Raw genomic sequence first — 13,728 nt, 5'->3', positions numbered from 1 at the left:
CTTTTCGAATTTTCTTTTTCCGTTACTGTACCTACTCGATCTCGTCAAAGGTCTAACAAAATCGTCGAAGCTCGTGACAGCGTGTCACGGTGCACGATACAACGAGGCTTCTCCTTAGCAAGTAAACTCGCCGTTCCAACGTTCGCGACGATAAAACGATAGAGGTGCTGCTAGCTCGTTCTCCGGGCCTTGTGCCCTGGCTGCCAGATAAACTAGGAGTCTCGTTAAGATCGACGATACGACGATTTCGACGACAACCACCAGCCGTCTCTCAGTGAAGAGCGATCGTTAAGGATCCCCTAACGAGGAGCCTCGTGCAACCAGAGGACAATAGAAGAGAAAGAGAGAGAGAGAGAGAAAGAGAGAGAGCCTCGTCCAGCTTCCCTATGCGACGTGTGCACCGTCTGCCCTCGTGGATCGTGCAAACGGCACACAGCTACCATCGGTTTTCATCTTACCTACCACCGACCGAGATTCTTCCCTTCCTCGTCTTTCCTTTCGTTCTCGTCTCTTGTCAATGTAAGCCCTCTCCCTCATTGGGATCGTATTAACGTGGAAGCTTGGAAACCGCGACACGATTTCTTCCTCGAATAGCAACTCCGTGTCACGATTCGTATTGGTCTCGTTTCTTACTTTAAAAGGATGAATTTGTACTCGCGCGTGTGTGTTTTAAAGATCGGTCCTCTTCAAAATTGACTTTGAAGAGAACATCAAGACACGAGACTCGATCGAAGCGTTAAATGGTGACATAGAATGTTAAGATATCGGAGTAATTGGTAGTTAGATCAGATTGGGTTACAGCTTTTGCATAAAATAAAAATTCCTTTTTCTTCTCTAAACTGATCCAACTTAGAGTTACGTTCTAGACGTCTCTTCGCAATGACGCGTATGCATAATTTCTCAGTAGCGAATTGAATTTCGTTGAGACGTAGTAAATAATAGGAACGGACGAAAGAATTCGATTTTGCGCGCATTTCTCCGGAAACGACTGCGGTTCTGCGTGGCTATGTGGCCGCGAGTCCGCGCCCTCTTGAAATCCACGAATTCCATCGGTAGCAGCGAGATGGAAAGTCGTCCTTGGTCCGTTAGATTCTCGTGCATCAGCTTCGCGTACAAGAACGGCCCGCAGGTCGAGAGGTTAACCTGGAAATCAACGACGCGTGGAACGTCCTGTTCCCGCCTCGTATTTTCTCCGCTTTCCAACTTCTTCCGCCTCACACGCGCGTTCAGTGCTTTGTGGCGGCTGTTTAACGGGACCAGACATCAATAATGTAATTAGACACGTGAATCCGCTCGTAGAAAAACAGCACTGGCGGTAGCAGATACTACGATCCTCTTGCTCGATCACGGGTCGTTCGTGGACCTTCGCCTGGAGATATTAAGACAGTTACAGTTTACAGAAAAAATTATAGAAATTTACGGGTTAGATTATGGAACAAGATAAAAGTCGTTGGTAGGTTGGAAGAGTCAAAAGATGTATATTAGATTTCTTTTAAATATTTAGCATCTTTATTCTCACGTTTGTTGATTTTTTATAACTCTTTGTTTCTTTCTAGAGATGTTGCGTAAGTAAGAAAGTGTTAAACTTGAATTATACGTGATACGTGTTTTACGGAGTATGTGTGCGTATGTCTGACAAACTACGGCAGGGAAATACCGAGAAAAACGAAGAACTGGCTACCGACAATTGTGTCTCGTAAAATACGTTTATATTTTTCTTTGGAATATTTATTTCATCGTAAACAAGGTAAGACATAGAATGTTCTGTGCGTATGAAAAATTTCCCTCCCTCCTTCAATCTAAGTTTAACAATCTCAAGCGAGAAACACCACGAAGATAGAAAATTAGCAGTGTAACGACTTGTGTCTCTATAAATCGTCAACATATTCGAGACAAAAATGATAGATTACGATCGTCAGTGATCGTTCGTTATACAGAAATGAGTTGTCATTGCAAACTACAACTTACATTACGTTCGAAACGATCTCACCATTTTCCATACATTTACTATAACTAGATCGTCAGAAAAGGAAGTGGTAGCAAAGAAACTGATTCTTAAAGCAACCTCGATTTGCCATTTGCAATTCCACACATCTACATTATTAATCTAGTCATTCTGCGGTCTCGTTGTTACCATTTTAAATCAACAAACACACGCGAATCACGAAATTCAGAATTCGCTATCGTTAACCAGATCTTAACTAGATCTGGAGAACGCACTGCTCCAGTCTTGCAAAGAACACGTCCTACGCTGCAGATTGGACGCGAGATTAATTGGCCTGATGTCTTCGCGATCTTCGTTCGTTGGTGTTGCGAACGTTGCATCGCGAAATCGTGAACGATGCAGAAAGTCACCAGCGAATTATGAGCGGTAAAAGCAGGTATCGTGGCTGTCATCGGCTCTACCCACGTTGTTACTCACTGGAACGTGTATCGCGAAGATCTACATATGTACGTATATAGGATTTTGATTATTAAGGAACTTTCCAACCACTTTGTTAATGATCGTGAAAAAGATACGAGATAAGATTTACTAATATAAAACAGACGTTACGTTGCGCTTTCGAGCCATCTTATTAATCAACTTTGTGTGTGATAATGGAAGAGAATCGGGATAAGGTTTATTAATATCGTATAAGAACGAGTTTGCTAATAAAGAGGAACACAGGACGACTAATTTGTGTTACGACTCTGTCTATAAATAAAATATGTAACGAAAAGTCACGAAAGAAAGTCATTTAAAGAAACAGGAAAGAGAAGCGAGAGTAAGCGTGTCTGACTACGAAGGGTTACGTTCTACTGAAACGACAGATTACGCGAAAACCAATCGCCTTGCTCGGTAGCTTTATGAATGCAATGATATTCATTGACTTGATATTTCGTAGATAACAATAACGCGATACAACGAATGTGAGTAGTTCTTCGTTGAGTGTGAAAAAGTTCACAACGTAAATTCATAATTTTCTAATACGCTATATTTTCAGCTGGTAAAATTATTCCATAAGAAAATCCACGAATGTATCGCGTAATACAAACAACGTGTCTGATCCTTCGCAGCATCCTCGGCAATCTACCATCAAATACACCAGCACGGACTAAGAGAAAGCCGTGTACGACGAAGGAGACGAAACAGCAGCGTAATATCACGAGACACGAAGCGCGGCTGTGGCTCGACGTTTCGCACGTTATCTCGAGCCTGTCATCTTTACTACGACCGGCTGATCCGTGTTTTAGCGTCGATCGTAATTTCGTCTCGGCTTTGTCAGCGTGAAGGGCGACAGAGAGAAAAAGCAAGCGATAGCGCACTAAGTGCACGCGCGCATTGTCGTCAAGATTCGCGTTTACGAGACGCGATGGGATGTATAGAGCCTGGCATTTCGGTGGAAACCCGCGTTCCTGCGTCTTCTTCCAGATACACATATACACGTGTATCTTGAGGTTTATCTCGCGAACACGAAGGTACTCGACGATCCCTCAGCCCCTCTCTTCTACGCGTCACGATCTTGATTATCGTCGACAAGACGAAAGTTAAGTTAAATTCAACCGCAACATATTTTCCTTGCTTTCTTTCGAGGTTGTAAAGTTATACGTGTGTCTCGACCGAGAACTTTTCAGAGAACACCTGGTTTACGGGTTGTTAGTCTCTGTGAAATTTTAATCGCGCGACATGCTGCATATTTGAGCAAGCGATTAAGTTTACGGGAGAAGGTTGAGTTCGACGAGACTCTGAATGGTAGCGGGTTTAGCAGTTTGATCATCAGGAATTAAGCAGGCACCGCGGTTTCGCTTGCTTATCGTCGCAATGACGGTTAATGTTTTGCGCGATCCTAGTCCGCGACGTATAAGTTTCCCGGCATAGTAAGATAAATATCGTGTCGTGAATCAATGTTACTATGATTCTAATATTATATTACTCAAAGGAGAAAGTGTCGTAATGTGTCTGCACGTATAGAAATTTGGTCGGATATTGAAATTCTAAACGTCGACAAGATTATGTTAGATGTTACTGGAGGAACAAAATATAGCGAGGATTGTAAGACAATACCAGCAACGAGTTCAGCGTAGTCGCGTTCGTAATACATTCCGTCGATCGAAAATGTCGAGCTCGCGTACCTTTCGCCTCGTCGTTTATCCACGATTGTACAAAGAATGGCGAAATAAGCTAGGCAAAACGATTTGGCCCGCTAGCCCACGACGTTGCACGGGGGAGGACCTAATTTATGGCACCCTCGAGTGTTTACGCTTTCTCTTCTCATAGCCGAGGGTGAAGAATGCCAGGCGACAGTTCCAGGCGTCCGAACATCGCATTTTCTTACAGGATGTTATAGAAATTTAACAGAGTTTAAATTCAGTAAGTAATATAATAACTTTATCAGAAATTACAAAGAAGAAGGACTCGGTAAATATCAATTTTGTCAAAGGTTGCAACTAAGAAGATCGTACCTCACGTTGTTACCATTCTATCGTACCAGAGATTGTTGAAAGAAACAAACACGATTAAAATCATATTTAGCAAGGAGAAAAATTCTCTAAATAAACACGTTACAAGAAACGAAACCCAACGCTGTGACAGTTCAGTCTTAAAAATTACGCAAACAAGACGTATATGGTCAGAATCGTGGAATTAAAAATTCGATGAAAAACAGAAACTTATCTCATCTGAATCTTACATTCGCGTAACACCGCTACGCCCTCTACTCTGCGGTCTCTCAAGAGCTGCTAGAACAAAGAGCACACTGTGTTCAATCTTCAAGATTATTTATTTCTATCCTATTGCCATAAATAGCCAGTTCATTTTCTCGAGGCGCGTAGCAAGCGTGTTTTTGCGGCTGTAGAGTCTCACGAGGTAAAAGCTGGAGCGAAAGTCGCAGGAAGATCTCTAGCAAGTCTCTTCTACCAAGAATCGCGTCTTTCTTTCCTGGTACTCGACCTGACCTCTCTCTCTTTCTCTCTCTTTTTCTAATTTGCCCTGCAGCGTGATCCACTCTTTTACGACGTCTAGGCATCTAGATGCCACGTTTCAGACACGCTCTTTGTCCTGTGACCCAAATACGAGAAAGCTATGCGGAGAGCAACGCGCGAGAAAGGCGGAGATAAGAACGAAGACCTTCCTTGTCTTTTGCCTACTTTCTGCATCGGCACGTGGCCAAATGAATACACCGATACGCGTGGGTACAGGTGCGCAGACATCCACTGCATCAACGACCGCACTGATGTTGAGTCGAAACCAACGCTCCACTCTTCTCTGATCTTGCAAATAAAAGGCTTCGCGTGCATAGTTTGCAAGAGTGATAGTTTACAGTCTTGCAACGAATTTCTTTTCAACGAATGTAATCATTTTTGCAGGATAATTACGTGTCGAGATTGAACGATCCACGCAGGAGGTGGTAATTAAGCTGGTAATCGAAACAGATGAATCGATTTGCTACTGAAATTTAAAATTTCTTGGTAATACGGTAACTACTTTATTTGGGAATTTTCCATCTTTTACGTGTTGATTTATTTCGTTTAAAAATAAACTATATTTACATTCGCGTTAAAATCAGTGCAATTAAAATCCATTTTGTCCATATGAATGTTTAATGTCATGATAGTAGGAATTTTTGATTAAAAATAATTTGGAATTTTGGGCCGAAAACGTAAACAAGATATTATATATTATATTTGGCCCGATCATCGTACTACGGGCTATGCCCGCAATATTTACGTTTGACCTGATCATCGTACTACGAACTATGCCCGTAGTTGTAGATTAAGCGATTAATATTTACATTTTCAAATGCTGATGTGTATTAAGAATTGGATGACTATAGATTTCATGTTCTGTTTGTATACTTGATAATCTTGATATTACTACGCGTGTTAAACGAAGTTGCGTTGTATACAGCTCGTATTGTAATTAGTAGGCTAATGATCCTGGAATTTCGTTGCTTTTAAATTTAACCAACTCGTTTATATATGTACGTTTAACAGACAGGTGATCGTTTGTTTCATAGTCTCTCGACATCGGTAATTGGAAATACGATGACTTTCCCAAAACTGAACTTACCTTTAGTACACAAAAAGCCTGAAACTTCTACCAGCAGTCAGTATATAATAAATACTTTTATCAATCAATCAATGAGTTTTCGAAACATATTCTCCTTCTATACACCTGCATGTATTAAGAAACCATCGCCACCATGCTGTTGTATGTATGTTACCGGTAACGTATCTTCGTGACGATGTAATAACGGATAGCCCGGCGTTATTTAGCCTTACCATAATTTATGTCTGGGTGGGAGGCTGAATGAGGACTTTGGCAGGCTGCTTGAGCGAATGTCTGGTAGGTCGATAGCCAGGAATTCGAAGTCGCGGAACTCTAAGGTATCGACGACATGACCGTTCAGATTGTTTAGAATTCAAGAATAGCTTGGAACAGTTTAGAATACTTTAGCCAAAGAACAGTAGATACTTTGTTTGAACTAAAGGATCTGGCCACGGAATGAAGCAGGCAGCGATGCCTTTCTACTAGAAAATTCCTCGTAAACGGATTGTGAGGAACCGCGCGGCACTTATCCACTCTGGAACCTTGAAAGAGCCAAGTCCTGTGAAAAACTTCATAACGTGTACCTTTCTCGCTACCAGAAATTTCGACGATTATTTATTGGGTTGGTAATTAATGGCAAAGTTTAGTTAAGTAATGACAAAACCCTCGATCACTTAGTTGCCAACTCAATGGAATTTCGATGATTCTTTAAATACATCGTCGATGTATTTAATTTCGCCTGCACGTGTCACTGCGGCTCGAACTCAATTTCCGAGATACTTACAAAAAGCTGTCGGTATTGCTATGTAGTGGATTCTGCCTATAATTGTGCGGCAGTGACAGCGTGTGGGTTAGCATTGGTCGTCGGTCGCCTTGCGACGCGACGCGGTTAAAATGACAGTTAACCCAAACCTGTATAAACTATAAACAAAAGATAAGAATTAGGTTTGGGTTAGGCGTTATCTTATCCGGCTACCGCGCCGCCGTGACGCAGTCGGCGACCAATATGTAGTAAAACATACGCTACTAAGGACTGCAGTGGCACCGATGATTTTTCCCGAATATCTCGAAAACTAGGAGAGTACGAGTAGTCTCGTGAAGGAGAAAATGTTGTTCGAAATATTGAGCTTTGCGATATATTAGAAAATCATCGAAATCGATGTTGAGAGTGAGCCTGTAAATAATTATTGAAATCTTTGTTTCTTATTTATCGATATAAATACGGAAAATATTATTTCGCATAGACAAAATTGACGAGACATTGCAAGTAGTATGGATATATTTTTCGAATTTTTATTCATCGTTCTACCTCTTCCTTTTTCATATTTACACGTGCCAGAAATTAATAATATCTGTAGCCTAATTAGTATTAGTATTCTCGTGAAAGAGAAAATGCTGTTCGAAATATTGAGCTTTGCGATATATTCGAAAATCATCGAAATCGATGTTGAGAGTGAGCCTGTAAATAATTATTGAAATCTTTGTTTCTTATTTATCGATAAAGTATGGAAAATATTATTTCGCATAGACAAAATTGACGGGACATTGCAAGTAGTATGGATATATTTTTCAAATTTTTATTCATCGTTCTACCTCTTCCTTTTTCATATTTACACGTGCCAGAAATTAATAATATCTGTAGTCTAATTAGTATTAGTATTCTCGTGAAAGAGAAAATGCTGTTCGAAATATTCAGTTTTGCGATATATTCGAGAATCATCGAAATCGATGTTGAGAGTGAGCCTGTAAATAATTATTGAAATCTTTGCTTGTCATTTATCGATATAAATATGGAAAATATTATTTCGCATAGACAAAATTGACGAGACATTGCAAGTAGTATGGATATATTTTTCGAATTTTTATTCGTCGTTCTACCTCTTTCTTTTTCATATTTACACGTGCCAGAAATGAATAATATCCGTAGTCTAATTAGTAGTAGGTATAGTAAATTGATGATATTGATATTAAGTTAAAGATAGTATATGTAAAGAGAAACGAAAAAGCGTTAATCTCGACCAAGTCTCACCATCGTCACCGGTGAAAATAAGGAAGAGAAAAAGGCCGAAACTAAACGCACGCGGCTGTGACGCCAATTCGCCCTCGTTTCCAGACCGGCTTAGAAAGCAGAACCAGAACAGCTTTTGAGCAATTTCATCGTCTGCCCGACGCACGTGGCGACTTTAATTAGCATCGCCACGTCATAGCACGATTTTTACGCGGCCTTCTCTCACGTTCTGTCTCATCGTCTCGATTGGCTTTCCGAAACGGTTCGTCGCTTCTCGCACCCAGCGAAGAAGCTAAATCCAAATTTTTGCACGTTGCCTGATTTCTTCGCGAAGAATGCCTAGTATACTATTGCGTACAAGGATCAAGAACCTAAAGACTTTCATTAACGCGACACGTAGACTCACGTGCTAATATTCAAAAGTTTCATTTGACAAAGACTGAACTTAGCTAAAGTACACCATACGTATGTACATATATACTTCGTGCTCGGATTTTAAGTACGAGGTTTCGAGTTCTTTAAGTTTTCTTATTGCGTGTTTTGTTATTTAGAGACATAATTTTTGAAATAAAAGACTATTTGAAAAATTGAAACAAGAATAAAAAGATTTATTAGGTGTTTAAATTTCGATCTACTCGTGGTCGGTGGAAAGTAGGAAAAGCAGGGTGTCGTAGTCGTGCATCGTGTCAATTTCGAAATTATTATTAGGTTCTTTGTTAAATAACAGTCCATTTAAGAGCGAAGAAACATCTGGAAATATTCGTAAATAGCTAGATATTATTTTAAACGAAACATTAATCATCTCATTTCGTTAGTTAGTATGCACGGTCTTCGCACTACCGACAGAAGTAACAAATAATATCGTAGAAAACATAGGAAAAAACAATAAAAGGTACAATAGGAAGAAGAAAGTTTTCATAAAATATTCTCATTGTAAGATATTTTCGATGGAAAAGCATCTTCAAATTCTATGGTATTCCAAGATTCTAAGCTTCGTATTGCAGAAATATGAAAATCACAGACAAGATAGAGTCGAACTACGAAATTGTTAATGTAAAAACGTGATACGATATACGAAAACCATATAACGAGAATACACGTTCAAATATGACCGATATATTAAAGTTTTTACGCCTATGAGCGGGCTAGACACGTGTTCGACCCAACCATCGTTGCGTTGCGTTGGCCAACCGAACGAGAAGAAGACCGAGACGAATCGAGTTGAAATGAAAACCGGATTTTACCTTAGCTCCCCTCTCGATCCATTCACGCACCCTTCTCACTGATTCTGTCGGGAAAAATCGAAGAAAAATGCCGAAAAGATACGCACCACCGGTGTTTGATCCCGGATTCGATCCTTTCAGCCAAGCCAGACACGACCCTTTGTGGATGCCTAATATTCTTTCAGTCTGCTGTCTGGTGAACGTCCGGTGTATGGACATCGTCGTTCTTACGTACTTTGTTATGCTTCTTTTCGAGTTTCTAAATTGCTGGATGACATTTTGGGTGCACGATTTGCCAGGATGTGAGTTTGTTGATTTAGTTTTGTCTTTATTGAGATTCGCATTTCACGATTCGAAGAACGATCGTTGATTTCGCAGTATACTATATGTATATAATAGATTGTACAAGTTTAATTTTGTTCGTAGTTAGATGTAAATAAATGATATTCCAGTTTAATGTAATTTAATTCTATTGGTATCAGGATCGAATAATTTTAAGAGTGATCGTTAATATCAACGATAAATTGTTGAAATTTAATTAAATTCAATTTTATTTTGTCAAGGCTCCATTTAATTCAGCTTTGTTTATCTTAGAATTGGAAAACTTCAAGATGGAAATTCAAAATTCTCAATTTCACATTGAACGAAGGTAACTACGTACGAGTGGAAATACCATTACTAAGGTCTTATCGTTTACACATAAACATTCCTATAAAAGCAAAGGCAATAAGAGATACAACAGTAAAACTGTCTACAAAGGTACAACTTCGTACTAATACCAAAATATTTCTCAATTCCAACGACTCAACCTATTGACAAAATACCAATGGATCAAATACGTACGATCCATGAAAAATCATCGCGTAGACTAAAACGAATTTACGAGATTTTTGGTGAACAGGTGAATTTGTTATTTTTACGAATCTTTCGGGGATTAGTTTTGGGAATAAGATTTCCTGAACGATGGCTACGCGACTTGAGCACTTTGCGATCGATATTGCTCAGCCATGGATGAAAAAATACATATTTCGATGCTTTGCCACCCGTATATGCGGGACCATCTGTCGATGACATCAGTCGGCCCGCATATATACAATATACACGATCTTCCTTTTCGCGAACGTGATATTTAAATTTTATGTCTCGTATAATGGGCAATTTGCGACGCGTGTTAAACTTGTCAGCAGGTGAACTGTCTCGTAACTGTAACCGACACACTATATCTTCGTTCGTGTTCACTCGTATAGTTAATGACAATTATCTGGTTCGGTGGTTCTAAACAGTTTAATGTTTGCGGTTTACATATGTAGAAAAATGACACGTGCGACGACGGTGTCTAAATATTACGTAATTTCCACTCGTGTGACATTAACCCGAGCTAATTGCGTGGAATTAGCGATGGTTCTGTATAATTAGTAGATATTCGAATATTTTCAGGTATTTTAATTTCACAACAGAATATTGTCGATGTAATTTATCTTAATTTGAGTTTTCTTTACCACGGTATAAATATTTTTCAAGTAGATTTGAGAAGAACTTTAAACGTTAATTAATCGAAACTAAGCTTACAATTGGTACATATCAGAATCGGAATCGGAATTCACAGTATTCCAGGTTTAGACATTTTTAATTTGCATGTAAAAAGCACGATGTTTAACAGTATAGCTTTTTTCTTTTAGGATGGTCGATTGTTTTAGTCGTCGACTTTTACGAATTCGAGCTACGATATTTTGTATAGTAGAAACTTCGTTATTCAAATTATGTAATCAATTCTTCACTTTCGTATGAGAGAAAATCGTTTATTTTTAATTATCTTACATATAATTGTATTAGTATTAAGCAGAAACAAAATGTTCGAATATTTTGCTTTCTATTCGTGTTCTCCAGTCTTTCATACAAGAAAGCGTCTCTATATTTTCCATTAATCAACCGTGTCTTATTTTCACATGTACACTTTCCTTGTTAATTGCTTGTTATTCTTAAAACATTCATCATTGTTACTAGCGTAAATGGAGGGAAAAGTACGTGCACTAGTTAACTGTCCGTTCTTTCCTTTCCCTTTCATCGCATCGTAACAAGGAGCAAGAGTACCTACCTGTTTGCCTGTCACGATATCAAAATGCAAAACGCTTTTCGGATCGAGGATTAACAAAGTTGCCGTTCGAAAAGAAAAACTGCCGACATCCAGTAGCAGGGCTCTCTCGGTTACATATTCATGAGAACCTTACCGACAAAAGCGGATATCTCGTACATATAGATATAGCTTTAGCTGAGAAGGTTGGCGCGAAAGTTTTAATAATTTATAAAGAAGCTTGTAACTCGTGCCCCGGGGAAAATTAATTTCTGTTTCCTAGGAAAGTTCGTCTACGCAATGACCGACGCTCTGTCGCTCATCGTTGCGCTGTTACATTCTATACCGTAAGTGACTTTAATAACAATAGATCTACTCAGGTTGTCTGCTTTTTCGTTGATTTTTAACGAGCGAAAATTAACGCGGATTATTGTTCGCATGCTTTGTAACTTGAAAGAAAGATTTAACGTCGTGCTGCATTTTATGAAAAAATTTATGTAAAATTTTGTTCATTTTACTTCGAATTTTTCGGGGTTAAATAGCTTCAATGTAATTAGAGTTAATGTTATTAAATTTAATGTTATCGCAGTTGTATCAGTTGTACGACACTTTTCACTGATTAATTTCTTATTCAAATAATGGAAATTCGCATTTAGTTACGAATTCAAATAGTAAGAGTTCGTTTAATAGGACGATATTAATTGAAATATACATATAATTATACATTTTGAATGACATTATGAATTAACGAATAAAACTGTTTTCGGTAGAGAAACTTAGTTAATGAAACAAAGCGTATGAAAATATAAATTGCCAAGCGGGATGGCTATGATTTATGGTGTGAATGTAAAGACGCGTTTCCTCGAGTATTTTTCGAGAACATGTCGTGTCTTTGGCGAACGAAACGATGGATTCTCGGTGTTCCGTACCGAAGTCGTATTTGCATTTTAATTGGTTTTTCGACCTGTTTCAAAGTAACTACCAGTTAGCGGTTCAGAGTTTTAAAAGTTTCGAATTACCCCTGGTGAAAAAAGTTTTCGAACCTGATTTGCGGTTAATCTCTAGCTGCAGATCTCTAGCTGGTATAGCAATATAACGAAGATGAATTTCCAATTAATCTGTAATACTATCATTATAAATACAAGTTGCGTTATTAAATCGTTATAGTCACGCACTAAGTTACGTGATTATGGCGAAGAAATTTTTATTTAGATGTGATAACGTGACATTAATTTACGACAATTTTGTCTTTAAACTTTACACCGTCTACCGTGATTCCTATTTATTAGAACAAAACGTCGTATGAAAATTACTCGAATGAATGACTCGACGTGGTCAGAGAACGTTACAAATCATTTATTGAAAATTCTTCGAATAAACATTTTTTTCAAAGATCCGCCCAACGTCGGACAAGCCCCAAACGAAGCACCGTCGTTCTTCCATCTATTTTAAAAACGGGACGAGCATCGCGAATCGATCGGCGATTACACGCGCGAATTTCGATCGACGCGTCGCGTCGCGTCGCCGTTGCACATGCTCGTCGCGTATTTGCAGTCTAGTCGCGCGACATTCGTCACGGTTGAAATGCAAAAATCGCGGAAGTTCTCGCCATTTATCGTCGGTGCGGCCATCGAGTTCAGTCAGACCATGTATTTACGGATTACAACACCGGTTAATTGCCATATATTTTCTGCCTGCGAAACGTGCCATTTGTATGTACAGCGACCGACACGGTTGCAAGACTGAGTAGAGAGAGAGAGAAAGAGAGAGAAGGGATCAGCACAAAAAGAGTACCAAAGGTCGCACCTGCACGCACCTCTTGATTACGACACCGCGTTGTCCACCTACATAACATCGGAAATACGTGGTGACGAGTATTGCATAACGAAATGACGACGAGTCATCCGCTTGTCCTCGTGTCTCGTTTCAAATATGAAAGACAATCGTTGATTTAGGATCGCATATAGGAATTTTCATTTTCCATTTTCCAAGTAGAATATGTCACATCTACGAGTATCTACGTATAATATAATATCAGATAAACGGGGAAATTCTTCCTAGTTTTCCGAATTGTTATTAATTATACGTACATATACAATGACACGTGCATATACAATCAACAAGATATAGGTAGTAGCTCAGGAAAGTATTTACAATATTTTTACAAATGTATCGTGTGTGTTTTACGAAACATTTTCAAGTTTCGTTATTTCATCGTGACAATCGTGTCACTTTATAGTTATGTAACATGTAATATGTACATGTATGAAAATTTGTTACTTTCGCGAATCACACTGCATATGAAAGTTAATATTAGAACGAAAATCGTTGCTTGGTAGTGTGAAAGCTGAAGTGAATTTCAATATTCAATTATACGATTTCAGAATGAATTATAGGA

At 38.9% G+C, this 13,728-nt stretch overlaps 1 protein-coding gene and 1 long non-coding RNA gene across 2 annotated transcripts in view; both read left to right on the top strand.

The window, feature by feature from the left end:
- The window catches only part of LOC117158995 (uncharacterized), a 188,451-nt gene that overhangs the window by 44,715 nt on the left and 130,008 nt on the right, over positions 1-13,728 (top strand). The gene's annotated exons all lie outside the window — the stretch shown is intronic.
- Positions 893-6,076, top strand: LOC143302678 (uncharacterized). Its single transcript, XR_013058383.1, has 3 exons — positions 893-1,453; positions 1,557-2,910; positions 2,985-6,076. It is a non-coding gene; the product is annotated as an uncharacterized LOC143302678 (long non-coding RNA).

Source organism: Bombus vancouverensis, chromosome 5 (assembly GCF_051014615.1).
Source record: "Bombus vancouverensis nearcticus chromosome 5, iyBomVanc1_principal, whole genome shotgun sequence".
NCBI lineage: Eukaryota > Metazoa > Arthropoda > Insecta > Hymenoptera > Apidae > Bombus > Bombus vancouverensis.
Note: the sequence above shows the minus strand (reverse complement) of the source record. Positions and strands in the feature narration are given on the sequence as shown.